The sequence below is a fragment of the Dipodomys ordii genome, unplaced genomic scaffold, assembly GCF_000151885.1.
Source record: "Dipodomys ordii isolate 6190 unplaced genomic scaffold, Dord_2.0 Scaffold11, whole genome shotgun sequence".
Lineage (NCBI taxonomy): Eukaryota > Metazoa > Chordata > Mammalia > Rodentia > Heteromyidae > Dipodomys > Dipodomys ordii.
In genome coordinates, this window is record NW_012267227.1 from 18,681,615 (window position 1) to 18,698,456 (window position 16,842).

Below are 16,842 nucleotides of genomic sequence, written 5' to 3' on the forward strand. Positions count from 1 at the left end.
ACAAGCCGAAGAAGTGCCACTGTAGTCCAGACAACTTGAAAAAACTGTGACAGTTTTTCTTTCTTTTCTGTTTTTAAGTTCCTGGTATTCAAAGAAACAGCTATAAAATCACAGAATGATCACATGCGAAAAGACAGAGAGCTTCAAGACTCACACTTCTGGATTTCAAAACTACTACAAAGTTTCAACAGCCAAACACTGAGGTAGGTAAGAATAGTGTGTGAAAAATTATCCCTTGGATTTTTGTTTGGGGGGAGGTCCTCCCCCTCTCCTTCCTCCTCTCCCTCCCTCTCTCCCTCCCTCCTTCCTTCCTTCCTGAACTCTGGGCCTGGGCACTGTCCCTCAGGCTCTTTAGCTCAAGACTAGTGCTCTGCCACTTGAGCCACAGTGTCGCTTCCAGTTTTCTGAGTTGTGTACTGGAGATAAGATTCTCAAGAGCTTTCCTGTTCAGGCTGGCTTTGAACCTGTGATCCTCGGATCTCAGCCTCCTGATAACTAGGATTACAGATGCGAGCCATCGGAGCCCAGCTTGTTTTTTCTTTCTTTTTGACAGGTTTCTATTGCTCTGTGCAGCCCAGGCTGACCCTGAACAATGCTCTTGCCTTCTCACTCTCCCACGTAGGGAACCCCACTCCGCACCGGTCTACTTATTTCATTTTTTGACAAGGCACTGCTGCTCTTTCATTTGTGTGCCTGTATGCATGCGCGCGTGAGTGTGGGCACACAGGTCTTAGGGCTGAATTCAGGACTTAGGTATTATCCCAGAGCGTTTTTACTCAAGGCTTGAGCCACAGTACCATGTCTGGGTTTCTGGTGGTGTGAAATGTACTCATTACTTTTGTAACTGTAACCACTCTATACACCACCTTTATAATAATAAAAAAATTAAAGAGTATTGCTGACAGGCAGAAAAAAATCTATTAGCAAGTTAACTTTAAAATAAAACGGATTGTAGTACAATGTTCTGAAACAGTTTAGAGACAAAAAGCTGACAGAATACAGATCTGGCAGCCAATGTGTGATGGTGCAGAGCAGGTTTTAAGAATGGGAACTCTGAATTAAACCTTGCACAGGACAGTCTAGCATTGGCTGATGAGCCAAATAACATAGCAATTCCTCTGGGAATGCAAACAAAGACACTCCATCCTGGTAACATCCTTCCAGTTAGCCTAAAATAACAGAGTACGATTTAGTTTTGTAGCTAATTTTTCTTATAGCAAGATATCCTTAACCTCTCAATTTTTCCATACCCAATTACACCAATACTAAGTCACAGGTAAGGAGTCAAATAAAACTCTGAGGTAGAAGTTCTCATTCCAGGGCTGGGTACAGCATGAGGCCCCAGATTCTGTCCTCAGCACCACATGAAAACAAAGCAAAAAAAACAAAAAAAGCCATGCTCTTTTTTTGGTTTTTTTTTTGGTTGGTCGTGGGGCTTGAACTCTGGGCTTGGACGCTGTCCCTCAGCTCTTCAGCTCAAGGCAAGGGCTCTACCACTTGAGCTACAGCGCCACTTCTGGTTTTCGGGTGCTTTATTGGAGATAAGAGTTTCACGGACTTTCCTGCCCAGGCTGGCTTTGAACCATAATCCTCAGATCTCAGCCTCCTGAGTAGCCAGGATTACAGGCGTGAGCCACCAGAGCCCGGCTAGCCCAGGCTCTTTGAACTTTATCACTGACATAATCAAAACAAATACATTGGTAATAAATAATATAAAAATAGCGTCTACCTCCAAGTATTCAGTCAGAAATAAATTATTTTATCTTATGCTTCAGGATTCCAAGCTGCAGGATTTCTCTAGTGTAAGCTGTGAAGGAAGTTCGCGGGCTCTCCATGACTCTTGCATGTGTGCACAAACACATGCCTGCCCGCCCGCAGGTGGACAAGTTTGCATATGCCGTGTGGCAAACAGTGACCCCTGCTATCAACCGGCCTTAAGTGTGCTCTCAGACTACAAACCAAAATGGCCTGCTAAACAAAACCAACCTCATTCTAAAACTGACCCTGTTTAAGGGCTCCTCATGGCTCAGAAACCCCCAGAACTTGTAGGTTCATGAGTTATGTGCAAACCTAAAGAGTTTTAGTCACCCAATGAAAAGGCCTGAAAGGGAAGAAGGGATGGTTCCCCAAAGAAGAGTAGGCTGACCTTCACAAAGAGTCCTGGTTTGTTTGATAGAGTCAAGCTACAGATGGTCATTACTTTAATTACTGTAAACATACACTTCCTTTTAGGCGCATGGCACATCGTGAAGATGGAAAATACACATATGGTATTCTTGCATAAGCTAGAAGCTCGCTCATGACAAGAAAAAATGAGTTAAGAATAAGGAGCAATGTACAACTTCTGTGCAGGGGATACAACCAAGTTGGTACCTAAAAACAATTACATTGAAAAACAAGATCTTGGACTCTGCAGAGGCAGACAGAAAGGCAGCTGGGGAGAGGCTATCTGAATGCACATCCTATGCTAATAATGAAGCCCAAGAATGCAGCAGTGTCTTCACAGACAGAGCGGTAACACAGAATCCTGGATCTATTCTTCTGAACAGAACTAAGGCAGAACAAATAATACAAAAGGTAAAGGTGTACAGAAAAAGGCAGGAGTTAATGATACCCACACTAAGATTATAATGCTGAAAAACAAGTCAGGCAGACCTGCAGGATACTGAAAAGTAGCAGCTGTCCACAGGTGTGTGCTTAGATCTTAATTCTCCAAAGGCTATGTAATTCAAGGCATGGTGGCAAGCTTATGACATCACTGGGAGATAGTGGGCGTTCAGGAAGTGGGGCCTAATGGCCAGTTAGGTCCCTGCAGATGTGCCCTTGAAGGGGGCATGGAGACCACAGTCCCTTCCCCTCTTCATCTCCTGGCCACCACGAGTCCCCCATTATGGGCCCAAAGCAACAGGCCCAAGCAATCACAAACTGGAACCTCTGAAACTCTTAAGGCAAAAGACAAATCGTTCCTCCTTGACAAGTTGTTTTCAATGGATTGCAATGTCTGGAATAAAGGTTGTTTTTATTTTTGTTTTTGCTTTCTGTGCCAGTCCTAAGACTTGAATGCAGGGCCTGGGTGCTGTTCTTGAGCTTCTGTGTTCAAGGCACTCTACCACTTGAGCCATAACTCTACCTCTAACTTTTCTGGTGCTTATTTGGAGATAAGAGTGTCACAGACTTTCCTGCCTAGGTTGACATTGAACTACGCTCCTCAGCTCTCACTCAGCTTTCTGAGTAGCTACGATCACAGACATGAGCCCAGCTGGAACAAAGAATGAATGGATAATCTACTCCCCTTCCCAGACAGCCAGTGCTGCCATAGCAGATAGTTTGCTGTCCTTCACTGTTTTGTATATTAACTCCCACACCAAGCCCTAGGTAAGCTCAAATGTTGTTTTGTTCTTTAAATACATCTTTAAACGAAGGGAGTGCCAGGCAGCAAATAAGCACCAAAGAAAACATCCACTGATAAACATTTCAATGGGGGGGGGGTGCCTTTCCTAGTAGCTATCATAGCATACGGTAAACATACATCATATCTGAAGGAGGGGGCAGCAGCAGGCTGCACAGAGATCAAAACAAGACAGTACTTAATACAGTGCAGTAAAGAACAGGCAGGCAGGTTTCTTACGTGTGGGTAGTAAGACACGTGTCTTAACACATGCAGTCAAATGTGTTTATTATACAACCAATCCCTAAGTCCCACAAATGTCTCTATCCACGTTTCTGAAGGCAAAGTCCAAGAAGATGTTTAAAAAAGGAATTCCTGTATGAAGTGAAACTGAGGTAGAATATAGTCCGAAAGTCACAAGAATGAGTGCAAAAAATGCTGAAATATATACAAACATTTAATGTGTAGCCCCAGGAAGGCCCCTCAAATCTCCGCAGAACAGCAGTATTCACAGGAAGTCTACTAGAAAGAAATTACAATTTTATTATTTTTGGTCCGGTCATGGGGCCTGAACTCTGGGCCTGGGCGCTGTCCCTCAGCTCTTCAGCTCAAGGCTAGCGCTCTACCACTTGAGCCACAGCGCCACTTCCGGCTTTTTTCTTTTTGCTTATGTGGTGCTGAGGAATCGAACCCAGGGCCTCAGGCATGCAAGGCAAGCACTCTACCACTGAGCCACCTTCCCAGCCCCAAGAAATTACAATTTTAATCTGCTAAGCTACAATTATCTAATTATTAAGAGAAATATTTCTAACAGGGGCAAAAAAATAAACTCCTAACAATGTTAGAAATGATGATCTAGCCATAGATCTAGCTCTAACTTCACAAAGGTAGAAAATATCTGGGTAGATAAAATCATGAGGACATTAGAAGACAAACTGAAAACCTGGGGGAAACATACTTGGTAAAGACCAGTATCCTAATACAAAAATAAAATTTTTAAAATTAGTGTTAAAAGGATATAGAAATAAACAGGAAAAGATGAAAAGGAATCTACAAAAAAAGATAACAGGTTATCCAATCTCACTAGTAATCAATGAATTCAAATCACAATAGTGTGATACTTACCTGGTAACTAGTAAGGCCTTAAAAGTCTAATAGTACTAGAACAGTGTAGCCCTCCACAGTGCTGACTGGAATGGGAACTGCTATGATGTGTCTCGATCACAGTTTGACAAATTTAAATTTCTTTTTTTTTTTTTTTGGTTGGTCGTGGGACTTGAACTCTGGGCCTGGGCGCTGTCCCTCGGCTCTTCAGCTCAAGGCTAGCGCTCTACCACTTGACCACAGTACCACTTCCGGTTTCCTGAGTGGTTTATTGAAGAGTCTCACAGACTTTCCTGCTTAGGCTGGCTTTGAACTGGGATCCTCAGATCTCAGCCTCCTGAGTAGCTAGGACTACAGGCGTGAGCCACCAGTGCCCAGTCCAAATTTAAATTTTAGTGCATGGAATTATCCATATAACAATGCTACCTTTTTTAATTCAAACTGGGAGATTCTTGAACAGTATATGACACTTTTGCTCACTGGCTAGCATTCTGCCACCTGAGCCACACCTCCAACCTCTTAATTCTTAAGGAACAGAGTCACTTGGCTCCTGGCACACGCCTGTAATCCTAGCTACTCTGGGGGCTGAGTGAGATGTGAGGATCACAGTTCAAAGACAGCCCAGGCAGGAAAGCCCATGACTCTTATGTCTAATTAACTACCCAAAGGCTGAAAGTGAAGGTATGGCCCAAGCGCTGGATTGCAATCTGTAAGCAAAAAAGCTCAGGACAGCTCTCAGGCTTTAGACCAAGCCCTGGGACTGGCACATGTACACATGCACACACACACAAAGAGACAAGAAAGTATACTCCCAGACTCCTGCAAACACACACACACACATATACACACACACTTCCTGTAGTAAAAAACAAAAAAAAAAAACTATAACAGTAGGAACCTGCTCATGATTAGTAAGAAACTAAAAGTAAATTTTCCTTAAGTACTAAAATGGAAATCTTAAATAGTCTGACAAAGTAAAGGAAAAAAAACAGACTTCAAAACAACATGACCCAGGTACTGGTGGCTCATGTCTGTCATTTTAGCTACTCAGGAGGCTGTGATGCAAGGATCGTGATTTGAAGCACCTCAGGTAGGAAAATCGATGAGACTCTCATCTCCAATTATTCACCAGAAAAGTAGAAGTAGAGCTGTGGCTCAAAGTGGTAGAGTACTAGTCTTGGGGGGCGGGAGAGCTCAAGGACAGTGCCCAGGCCCTGAGTTCAAGCCCATTGCCAATTAAAAACAACAAACAAAAAACTTTGAAATAGTATGACCTCCAGTCTGGGGAGAACATAGTAAGACTTAAAAATATTAATCTGAAAAAAAATATTAATCTGGCCAGTCACCGGTGGCTCACATCTGTAATCCTAGTTACTCAGGAGGCTCAGATCTGAGGATCACAATTCAAAACCAGCCTGGACAGAAAAGTCCATGAGACTCTGATCTCCAATAAACCATTAGAAAACCAGAAGTGGAACTGTGGCTCAAGAGGTAGAGTGCTCACCTTGAGCTGAAGAGCTGAGGGACAGGGCCCAGGCCCAGTATTCAATCCCCCACAACTGACAAAAAAATTAATATATATATACACACACACACACACACACACACACACATATATTAATCTGGACCAGCAAGAATGGAAGGCACACCTGTAATCTCAGCACTAGGGAGACTAAAAGGCAGAAAAAAGTGAGTTGGAGGTCAGTCTGAGCTATACAGCAAACCCTGTTTTTAAAGGCAACCAAGAAAGAAATTTAAAATATGAAAAATAAAACAAAGCAACACAAGCCCTAATGAACACTTAATGGTAACCACACAACAGTAAACTTTTACCTAGACACTAATCCATCTTAGGTGTTTAAACACAGGTTTACTTTAGACAATAACCTTCTACACACTGGCACCTGCCACTACGTCCAGTTTTTACTGGTTGGGATGGGAGTCTGCTAACTTTTGCCCTGATTGACACTCTCAATCTTTTCCTCCATGTGGCTGGGATTATCGGTTTGAGAGAACTGCACCTGTCACCTCAATGGCTACTTTCTGTGCTAATACAATCAGCCCTGCCTTAGAAGAGCTCATTGAAATGGGAATCAATTTGACATTTACGTGTGTCAGAAATTACAAGTGAGCACAAACCGAACATGTGCTTTCCTTGATAGCAAAGGACAATGGAGAGTAATCAAGATATTTTTCTTGATTACCCACAAATCTCAAACTCGCATATTTCTCTACAGCTATAATTTTTGTTTTATTTCTAAACAAAAATGTGCATCTTCAGAGGGTAAACTTTAAAAATAAACAAAGCAGTATATTAAATGTGTAGAAGTTAGAAGGCATGGGCCAGGAACCCCAAGGATGGACGCTGTACCATGACACACCACCCTGCACTCCTTTGGAAGAGATCCTCACTGACAACCAACCTTCTTGACTTTGTTGGAAACAGCTCAGCTTTCCAAGATGCCTCATCTACTATCAAGATAAAATTCGCAAGTTCTCTTGCAGAGATCCCTTAATGTCCATCTACTTTTCTAGTTTTACTCACAGGAACTAGAGTCTAAGCTTGTTTCCACCATATGAAAAAAACAAACATAGTTTTGATTCTTTGAGGGCATAATTTCCACTTTGAATCTTCTGAGAGCTCCTTCTGACCTGTGCCTCCAGCAAGTCCTTATCTGAGTCTCTGTCTCCTCCCACTGCCATGACCCCTGTGTTGGGAAAGAATAAGCCACCACCCTCAGATGAGTGCACTGGGTGATAAGCCCCCTGCCGTATTCTCATACTACACCTACTCCTTAATGAAGGTCAACAGAGTTTGTCTGTCTCAGCCACTAGACCAAACCTTCAGAGATTACTGCCAATGCTTGAGGGGGAATGAGGGGGAGATACTTTTTATTTCAGACAAGGCCCAGGCAGAGAAACAGTCAAAGTGACCTAAAAGTGAGTTTTGTGCCAGTCAAACTTGCAAACCATCTTGCCCTGCCCCTAGGTGATCTAGAGGTGAACTTAGTCATTGTACCACTACACTGCCAGCGGCATTCCCACACCATGTCTGAACATGTCATCACGCTAGAACATGGTATGTAACAAAAGGCACTACCACAAACACCCGTGCATGTGATGAGGTGAGTGTGGACTTCCTCCATGACAGCCTCCGCCTTCAGTTCCTGGGGCCTCCCACCAGCTGCACCCTGGCGGTGAGGTGAGCCCATGACTCCTGATACAAGTTCACAGTCTAAGTAATTCTTTTCCTTGTGAGATACCTCATTAGTACGGAATCATTTTATATCATTTGGCTTTGCAAACACATGTTTTTGATTATAAGAGAAAATGCAGTCTGTTGGTTTATATACTCTTATTAACTTTGGGTCCACTGCTTAATCAAATGCCTTAAATTATCCCCAAGCTGAAATCACATCATTTTTCATAATCTAGATCTGACAGCCTAACTCAATTGTATAAAGCAATTGTGTAACTCTTACAAAAATGACCAGAGATTTTGTGTGTGTGTGTGTGTGTGTGTGTGCGCGCGCGCGCGCGTGTGTGTGTGCATACATGCCAATCCTGGGGCTCAAGCTCAGAGCCTGGGGGCACCATTCCTGGACTTTTTGGTTGAGGATAGCACTCTACCACTTGAGCCACAGCTCTACTTCCAGCTTTTTAGTGGCTAATTGAAGATAAGAGTCTCAAGGACTTTCCTACTGGGGCTGGCTTCAGATCACCATCCTCAAATCTCAGCCACCTAAAATAGCTAAGGATTTTTGGGACAAAAGTGGCAAATAATGGTTAATTCTGGATAAGGACACAAATCACTTATTGTCATATCTTCTCTTATTAAAATTTTCTACAAACAAATTATTCATAAAGCCCTTTTGGACACAATGCCACTGTAATGTTTGGGGTAAATTATTTTATAATTCCAATGTGTATTTTTCACCTATAAAAATAGAGATCCTATTTAAAACCCACATTTTCTTTAATTCTATGAAACACATGAGGCAAGTAATTTACCCTAAGTAGTCTCCCAAAGTTGTAGGGCACGTATTATTACTCTTACTTAGAGCTAATTCTACAGCATTTTCAATGAATTACTAGTTCTATTCCTACCACTAGTAAGATCAACCATTGAACCCTTTAGTGCTTCGTATGTACAGACACAGTTCAATGATTTACAGGTGTGAAGCCACCGGCACCTGGCTAATAGTTCTAATTTCTAAGCGTTCTAATTTTTGTCTTGAGATCTGCTTTCATGGGGCTGGGAAGTTGGCTCAGTAGTAGAGCGCTTGCCTTGCATGCCTGAGGCCCTGGGTTCGATTCCTCAGTACCACATAAGAAAAAAGCTGGAAATGGCGCTGTAGCTCAAGTGGTAGAGCGCTAGCCTTGAGCTGAAGAGCTGAGGGACAGTGCCCAGGCCCAGAGTTCAGGCCCCACGACCGGACCCCCCCAAAAAAAAGAGAGATCTGCTTTCATTACTACTAATGACTACACAGTTCTACCATATCCCATCATACAGGTTTTCAGTTTTACATTTGCTATGACAGAGTTCTGCATTCTTGCTATTGATATTCCCTTAAAGCGACACCAACGCCGTCATTCCATCTATTCAGAAGGTAAGGCAGGAGGACTGGGAATTTGAGGCCAGCCTAGACAAAGTTGAAGTTAGCAAGACTCCATCTCAAACACAAGATACAAAACATGCCCCAGCTCTCTACCACTGTAGTGGTAGACCTCCTGTCTACATGTGTGAAGAGCCCTGGGTTCAGTCCCAAGTACCATTTAAAACAAAATAAAAACTTCAATGCAAAAGCATAAACATAAGCCTTGTGAGCAGTATTATCTGCGATGGACTACAAACTATCACAGAAACCTGTGCTCAACAAGAAGTAGCCTAGTATTGGGAGCACAAAAACATGTCCTTCTCTGTATTTGTACATGCTGATCACTAAGACTTCACAGAAGACTGTCTCATTAAAAACAGATAAAATGACTCCAAGATAAGATTATTTAAAAATAAACAACACCAAGTTTTATGAATCAACTATGCTGAGAAGGAATAAGGATTAAAATATATGAGCCAGTTGGGCATGGTGGCTCATGCCTATAGCCTGGTCAGTGAAGTTCATGAGACTCTTATCTCCAATTAACCACCACGAAGCAGGAAGTAGATCTGTGGCTCAAGTAGTAGCCTGGTAGCCTTGAGCAGAAAAGCTCAGGGGCAATGACACCCAGAGAGAGAGAGAGAGAGAGACAGAGAGAGAGACAGACAGACAGACAGAGACAGAGAGACAGACAGAGAGACAGAGAGAGACAGACAGAGAGACAGAGAGAGACAGAGACAGGGGGAGGGTAGAGGGAGGGGAAGAAAGGGAGGAGACAGAGATACAGAGAGAGAGAGACAGAGACAGAAAGACAGGCCAAACAGGTGTGGAAACTCCAGCATTTAAGAGGCTAGTCAGTATGAGCTACATAGCAAGTTTGAGACCAATCTGGGTTAAAAAACAAATGAGCTTTATAACGTTTAAACTGAAATATATGTTTTCTAGCAAGTTAATAATCCTTAAAAGAAAAAAGTAATCCCACCCTTAGGCTACATGAAAATGAGCACTGATTATTTCATGAGCATACCCCTGTTCTTCTGAAGAACCAGAAGTTCTTTTAACACTCCCTTATCGCTAATCAAAAACTGTTAAGGAGGGAGGTCACATTTACTTAACAGCCCGCGGAAGCAGGGACATATTATCCTAGCTTTACAGATGGAGAATCAAATACAAAGACAGGTTATGCAATCTGTCCAAGTCTTTTGGTATGTGTTTGTGGGTTTTGTTTTTTGAGACAGGCTATGCAGCCCAGGCTGTCCTGGAATTCCTTATACAGTCTAGGCTGTCCTTGAACTTATTATCTTCCTTCTTGCCTCTGTCTCTCAAGTGTTGGGATTCCAGCCCTGCTCCACCATGCCCAGCAGTGTGGTTCTTTCTTAACACATACTATCTAATGGGTTTCATAGCTATAATTTCAAGGTATGATAACTATAACTACTGTTTTACTGAGCATCAACTCTGCCAAGAGAAAAGGTTTGTACTTTTCTATTGGTATTATGGGATGAACTGTGCCCCTTAAAAATATACATTTTGAAGCCGAACCCCTAGCATCTTAGAATGTACTTAGAATGTTACCTTACCAGCAAGTTGGTCCTGCCAGCACTTGCCTCCAGAATGATGAGACAAGGCATTTCTGTTATCAAATGCCAATGTGGGACCTAGCTGCTACAGCACCAAGGAATGAACACAGGTGCTGTCACAGATACACCTAAAATAACTAGGGCTTGTGAGTACTGCCTTCTACTGTAAACACTAACACATTTTACACATTAGTACAAATAAAATGTCATTTTCTTCCCACTCAAGTCAACAAAAACTCTATCTACAGTCATTTAACACCTGGACTGACAACCCTGTTAAGATTTTAAGAAAAATTCACTGCATTTTCATTCACTGCATTTTCATTCTAAGTATTACCAAAACAGAAACACACAGATTTGTGAAGACTTTTAGTTCTATACTGCTGAGCTGCAACTGTGACAAACTTGTCATTAATATTGAACTAAATCTAAATATCAAAGGATAATAAAACTGTGTAAACTTCTTAAAGGGATTAAATGTGTTAGATGAATGTGATCTGGACAAATGACTCAGATTTACTGGTGGTATTTCTTGGTCATTCATTAAGTCAAGCATGAAGTCTGGCAGAGTGTTAGTATGTTCCTTAAAGAACTACTCCAATGGTGGCCTTTTGCTCACGGACATCTAATCCATGGATAGAGGCCATACTCAAAAGTTGTCCATTTTTAATGACCCTCACACCACAAGCAGAAAGGCATGGCAATATACAACTGTCCCAGCTACCTGGGAAGCTAAGGCAGGATCATATAAATGCCCTGGATTTGAGACCAGCTTGACATAGAATTTGGGATCCTATCTCAAAACAAACAACCAAGAAACGAGAAAGGGCTACTAACCCCAACATTAAAAAAAAAACAAAAAACCCATAGGATTACATATTCTGGTTATTCAAAATTCATGTTTTAACTTTATCAGCCTAGGAAACACTATTGGAAGGTTTTCATTTGCTTAATTATGTCAAAAATAACAATATTTAAAACTAACAAAATGGGGGCTGGGAAGGTGGCTCAGTGGTAGAGTGCTTGCCTTGCATGCATGAGGCCCTGGGTTCGATTCCTCAGCACCACATAAGCAGAAAAGGCCGGAAGTGGCGCTGTGGCTCAAGTGGTAGAGCACTAGCCTTGAGCTGAAGAGCTGAGGGACAGCGCCCAGGCCCAGAGTTCAGGTCCCATGACCATACCACCCCCCCCAAAAAAAAACCCTAACAAAACAGTTGGGTGTCAGTGGCTCAACTCCTATAATCCCAGCTACTCAGGAGGCTGAGATCTAAGGGTCACAGTGCAAAGCCAGCCTGGGCAGTTAAGTCTATGAGACTATATTTTTGTCAATCGTAGGACTTGAACTCGGACTGGGCCTTGTCCCTGAGCTCTTTTGTTCAAGGCTAGCACTCTACCACTTTGAACCACAGCTCTACTTCTGGGTTTTGACTGGTTAACTGGAGGTAAGAGTCTCACCAAGACTTTTCTGCCCAGGCTGACTTTGATCCCAGATCTCAGCTTGAAACTGTTGTCTCCAATTAACCACTAGAAAGCAAACTGGAGGTGGAGCTGTGACCCAAAGTGGTAGAGCATTAGCTCTGAGCTATAAAAGTTCAGATAGTACCCAGGCCACCTTGAGTTCAAGCCCATGACTGACTAAATAAATAAATAAATTTTACAAAATGTATTGACTGGCACAATGTCAACCACTGTATTACTTCAGAAGAGATAAGGAGGGGCTGGGAAGGTGGCTCCGTGGTAGAGCGCTTGCCTTGCATGCTCAAGACCCTGGGTTCGATTCCTCAGCACCACATAAGCAAACAGAAAAAAGCCGGAAGTGGCGCTGTGGCTCAAGTGGTAGAGCGCTAGCCTTGAGCTGAAGAGCTGAGGGACAGCGCCCAGGCCCAGAGTTCAGGCCCCACGACCGGACCCAAAAAAAAAAAAAAAAAAAGAAGAGATAAGGACCCATAATGATGCTTAGTTCAAGTGGTCTGATAATAAGCAAGCTAAGGTTTAGAGACCAAGGCCTACAAAGGCCTTCACTTGTTCAGGATTTGTCCAGAATTAAGAAGAAAATGTGTCTCCAAATCCCAAATTTAATGCTCCTTAACTATACCATACTGTATAAAAGATAACTAAGAATTAAATATACACAAACAGTTTAGAAATGCTCACTTTAATCCTATTTGTAATGTTTTTAAAAAGTCCTACCCCCCAAAATTATTTTGCCATCCAGCACTTTTAAACACAGGAACAAGATTTCATTTTCCATATTCAAAATTAAGAAGGGGGGGAACCATGAAATCATGGGGACAGCTGAACATCAGTGGCTCATGCCCATAATCCTAGCTACCCAGGAGGCTGAGATCTGAGGACTGCTACAGGAAGCCAGCCCAGGCAGGAAAGCTCCTAACATCCTTACCTCCAATAAACTACAAAAAAAAAAAACAAAAACAAAAAAAACTGACAGTAGAGCCTTGACTCAAGTGGTAGAGTGCTAGTCTTGAGCTGAGGGACAATGCCCAGGCCCAGAGTTCAAGCCCCAAAACTGACCAAAAAACAAACAAACAACAACAACCAAAAACCCTCAGGGATAGCACTCAGATCCTGAGTTCAAGCACCAGAGCTGGCACCAAAAAATAAAAAAAGCCCAAGCATTTCAAAGCCCAAATACTACCATATACTGAATTTTTCTTTTGAGGAAGGCAAATAAAAATACGTTCATCTTTTTAAAAAACGCCATTGCTAGCTTGTCTCAAGGAAAAATAGGTTTCATTTTTTTTTAAAGCAACCACAGGATCAAATGTTCAAAACTTCAGAATCAAATGTTAAAAAATAGAACTACAATAGTATTGATAAAAGCTAAGGTCTATCATACAATAAAAATAATGTAGTTTTGGAAGAATATTTAATGCCATGGTAATACTCCCAATGTATCACTGTAGTACTGCAATTCCATTCTACTGAAAATGCTTACGCATATATAAACTATGTAATAGTTGAGTAAAACATGTACCATGGTACTTGGCACAAAGTGAAAAATCAAACAAATGAGCATGCTATATCACCTACATCAAAAAGACAGGTATGACCAGATACCAAAAATGTCATTTTCTTGTAATCTAGTAGCAATGCAGACAAATTATTATTTATTCACTTTAGAGATTGTTTTACATATAAAGTAAACTACTCTTGCATAGGGTAAATACTTGAATGCAGTTCCAGTTCCTACTGAAGGCTGAAGAAGAAAAGTGGGCTTTTGACAAAGCCTTCCCTACATGTGGTAAGACTTCCCAGTCATCAATGATCCTCACCCTTTCCAGTCAGGCATTTCTCAGTCACCAGCCACAGCCGGAAATAATGGATTCTGTTCCTGTGACCCTTTCCTGATCAGTCTCTTCTTCTTTATCCCTACCCAGTTCCTCACAGCTGGCATTACATACAGAAAATCTGTAGAAGACCAAAACAACTTAAAAATAATAAACAGCCAGAGATACAAACTGCTAAGTCCTGACCTTTCTATGTCAACACACACACACACACACACACACACACACACACACACACACACACTTCTTGATAACATGGTTCTTCTACTGTACAGCTCAGAGGTCAAACCCTGCCAAATATTTCATCTGTGTCTAGCATATTTGTTGTTGTTTTATTTTTATTGTCAAGGTGATGCACAGTGGGGTTACAGTTACATAAGTCAGGTACTGAGTACATTTCTTTTTGAACAGTGTCCACCCCCTCTATGACAGTTTTAGGCTGGAAATAAGTTATTTCTAAAACTTGCAAAAGAAAAATATTTTAAAAATGAGGCTAATTTTGGCCTTAAAAAAAAAACCTTCTTCAAAGCATAGTAATTTACTTTTCTCTTAATTTCTCAACCTACTTCTTAGCACAGCTAATATTCTCAAATGCACACCAAAATGATTTAGAAATTCACACACACACACACACATCCCAAACCTAAAAAATGAGGCAGTATAAATCCATTAATTCAACCACATTTACTAATCATCTATCACCAACCACTGTGAAAGGCCAAATAGGGTAGATTTAGCAAGAAAACCGGAAGTAAATGAACAGTAATCCTAATATAAGCTGTCTAAATAAAGAGATAATATAATACAGGAGGGAGGGAAGGACAGGGTGGAGTATGGACAGTCTAGTGTACACAAGAAAGGGGTCTGAGGAAAAATGATCACTTGCAGGGAAGTTGTTTGAGGAGAGATCATTTCAGGCAGGCCAGAATAGTGTTTCAAAAGCACAATTCAAGACTGTCAAGTTTTAAGCCAGAAAGAAGATGGAAATGAAGCTAAAGCAGGTGAGCAGTCACTTAGCTCATATTTACATAGACTGATTGACTTCTAAACAACTTTTATGTACCTACATCTATATAAACAGTATTTAATGTTACACAGATTTCTAGTTTCCATTCATTTCTAGTATACTTTCCAACTCTAAACATACACACAAATATATATAAACACATTCACCAAATATTTATACATATACATTTATGGTGTACAGATGTAAATATATAGTTGTACACATCCTTGGACTAACCCGTCATAGGTTACACTTTCAATGAGGCACTGAACGATATGACAAAAATCTGCTTTTGATTTATAGTTCTAACCCAGATTACACCATATCAAGTTTATCACAATTGACCTAACTCTAATTAACCTAGTTCTAAAACTTAATATAATCCCAATTTGCTATCAGAAAGGCTAGTACTGACACACAGTGTTTCTGGATAATGTCAGCTAGTAAGTAAAATGCTTAATATTTCAGCTATTTCCTTTCTCCAAGAGCTTTGGTCAAACTGGCTGAGAACACGTACCACTATATTCATTCAATAACAAAGCACAGAGACATTTCCTCATTATGTAATATGCCTTTAATAGTTTAAATTCTATTTAACATTGTCCTCATAATCTGACTGGAAGTGAAACATCTTTGTGCACCTACTTAAAATAAAGTTCAAAAAATCTATTTAAAAGGCTAACCCAACATGCGTAATAAATATGGTAGATTTATCTAATGAGAACCTCTGAGGCATGAAACTATTTCTGTAAAATAATCACATGTAGCTTAGTTCCTGTACATATGAAACAAAGAATTTTTCTAGATAGAGTGCATTTATTTGGCTGCTATTTGAAAAGAAAGCCTTAAGCAGGAGCCGAAACAGTATGGATTTCATCCTATTCTAATCCTTTTATCTCATTTGGTCTGTCATTGTTTAAGATAAAGCTTTACACATCCTCTAACATTAAAAAAAAACCCCACCTAGGACTAACATAGAACTTTAAATTCAAATAAATTCAAACCAGGCTTCTAAAGGCCTTACTGATTTTCCAAAAGCAATCTAGAAAAAAGTTAACATTTTTTCCCAATAGATTATTATAGTGATTTGCAATTTTTTTGTAAGTGAAAAAGAAGAGATGCAATGGTAGAAAGTCTACTGAAATCATATCCTTATGGACTGTGGCTAAAAAAAAAAGATAAAAATGAAAATATGTCTAAGACTCAAACAGAATCCCTATCATTGGTATAAACTATTCCAAGAGCTATGGGCTTCTGCCTTACAACACTTGTTTCTTGCATATGATTATAAATAATAAATTTCATTCTCAAAGTACATGGCTATAAACAATAAACTTCCTTTTCCTATATTACAGATGAGACATAAATTATCAGATTAAAAGCTGCTCTCCAAAGAACTCACTTCACTCTTGGTGGCTTGGCTAATGCTCCAGCAAGGTCGGCTGGAGGAAACCTGCTTGCCAGAGGAACACATCAGCTTCGAACGGAACAGGTTTATAAAAATGGAAGCGTTTGGGGTATCGTTCTTACCAAAGCCCGGGGTATTGAGGGCTCCTGGGATCGCCCCGCGGCGGCCCGGCCACGGGAGCTCTCTCACGTTCTGAAACCGCGACACCTCACCGGCATCCCCGCGCCCGGAACCCGCATTTCAGTTCATTCACCATTCACCGCAAGCACGGAAAACAACCTGCTTCCGGCGTCCGTGTTTCCAGAGCGGCAACAGCGAGCAGAGGGCGAAGGAACACCGCTTCGACTCCGAGCCCGGCAGGCCCTCCTTCCCACGCCCGACCTAGATCTTCACGTTCCGATCGCCGTCTGCCGGCCGAGGGGGGCCGAGGGGGGCCGGGGAGGCCGGAGG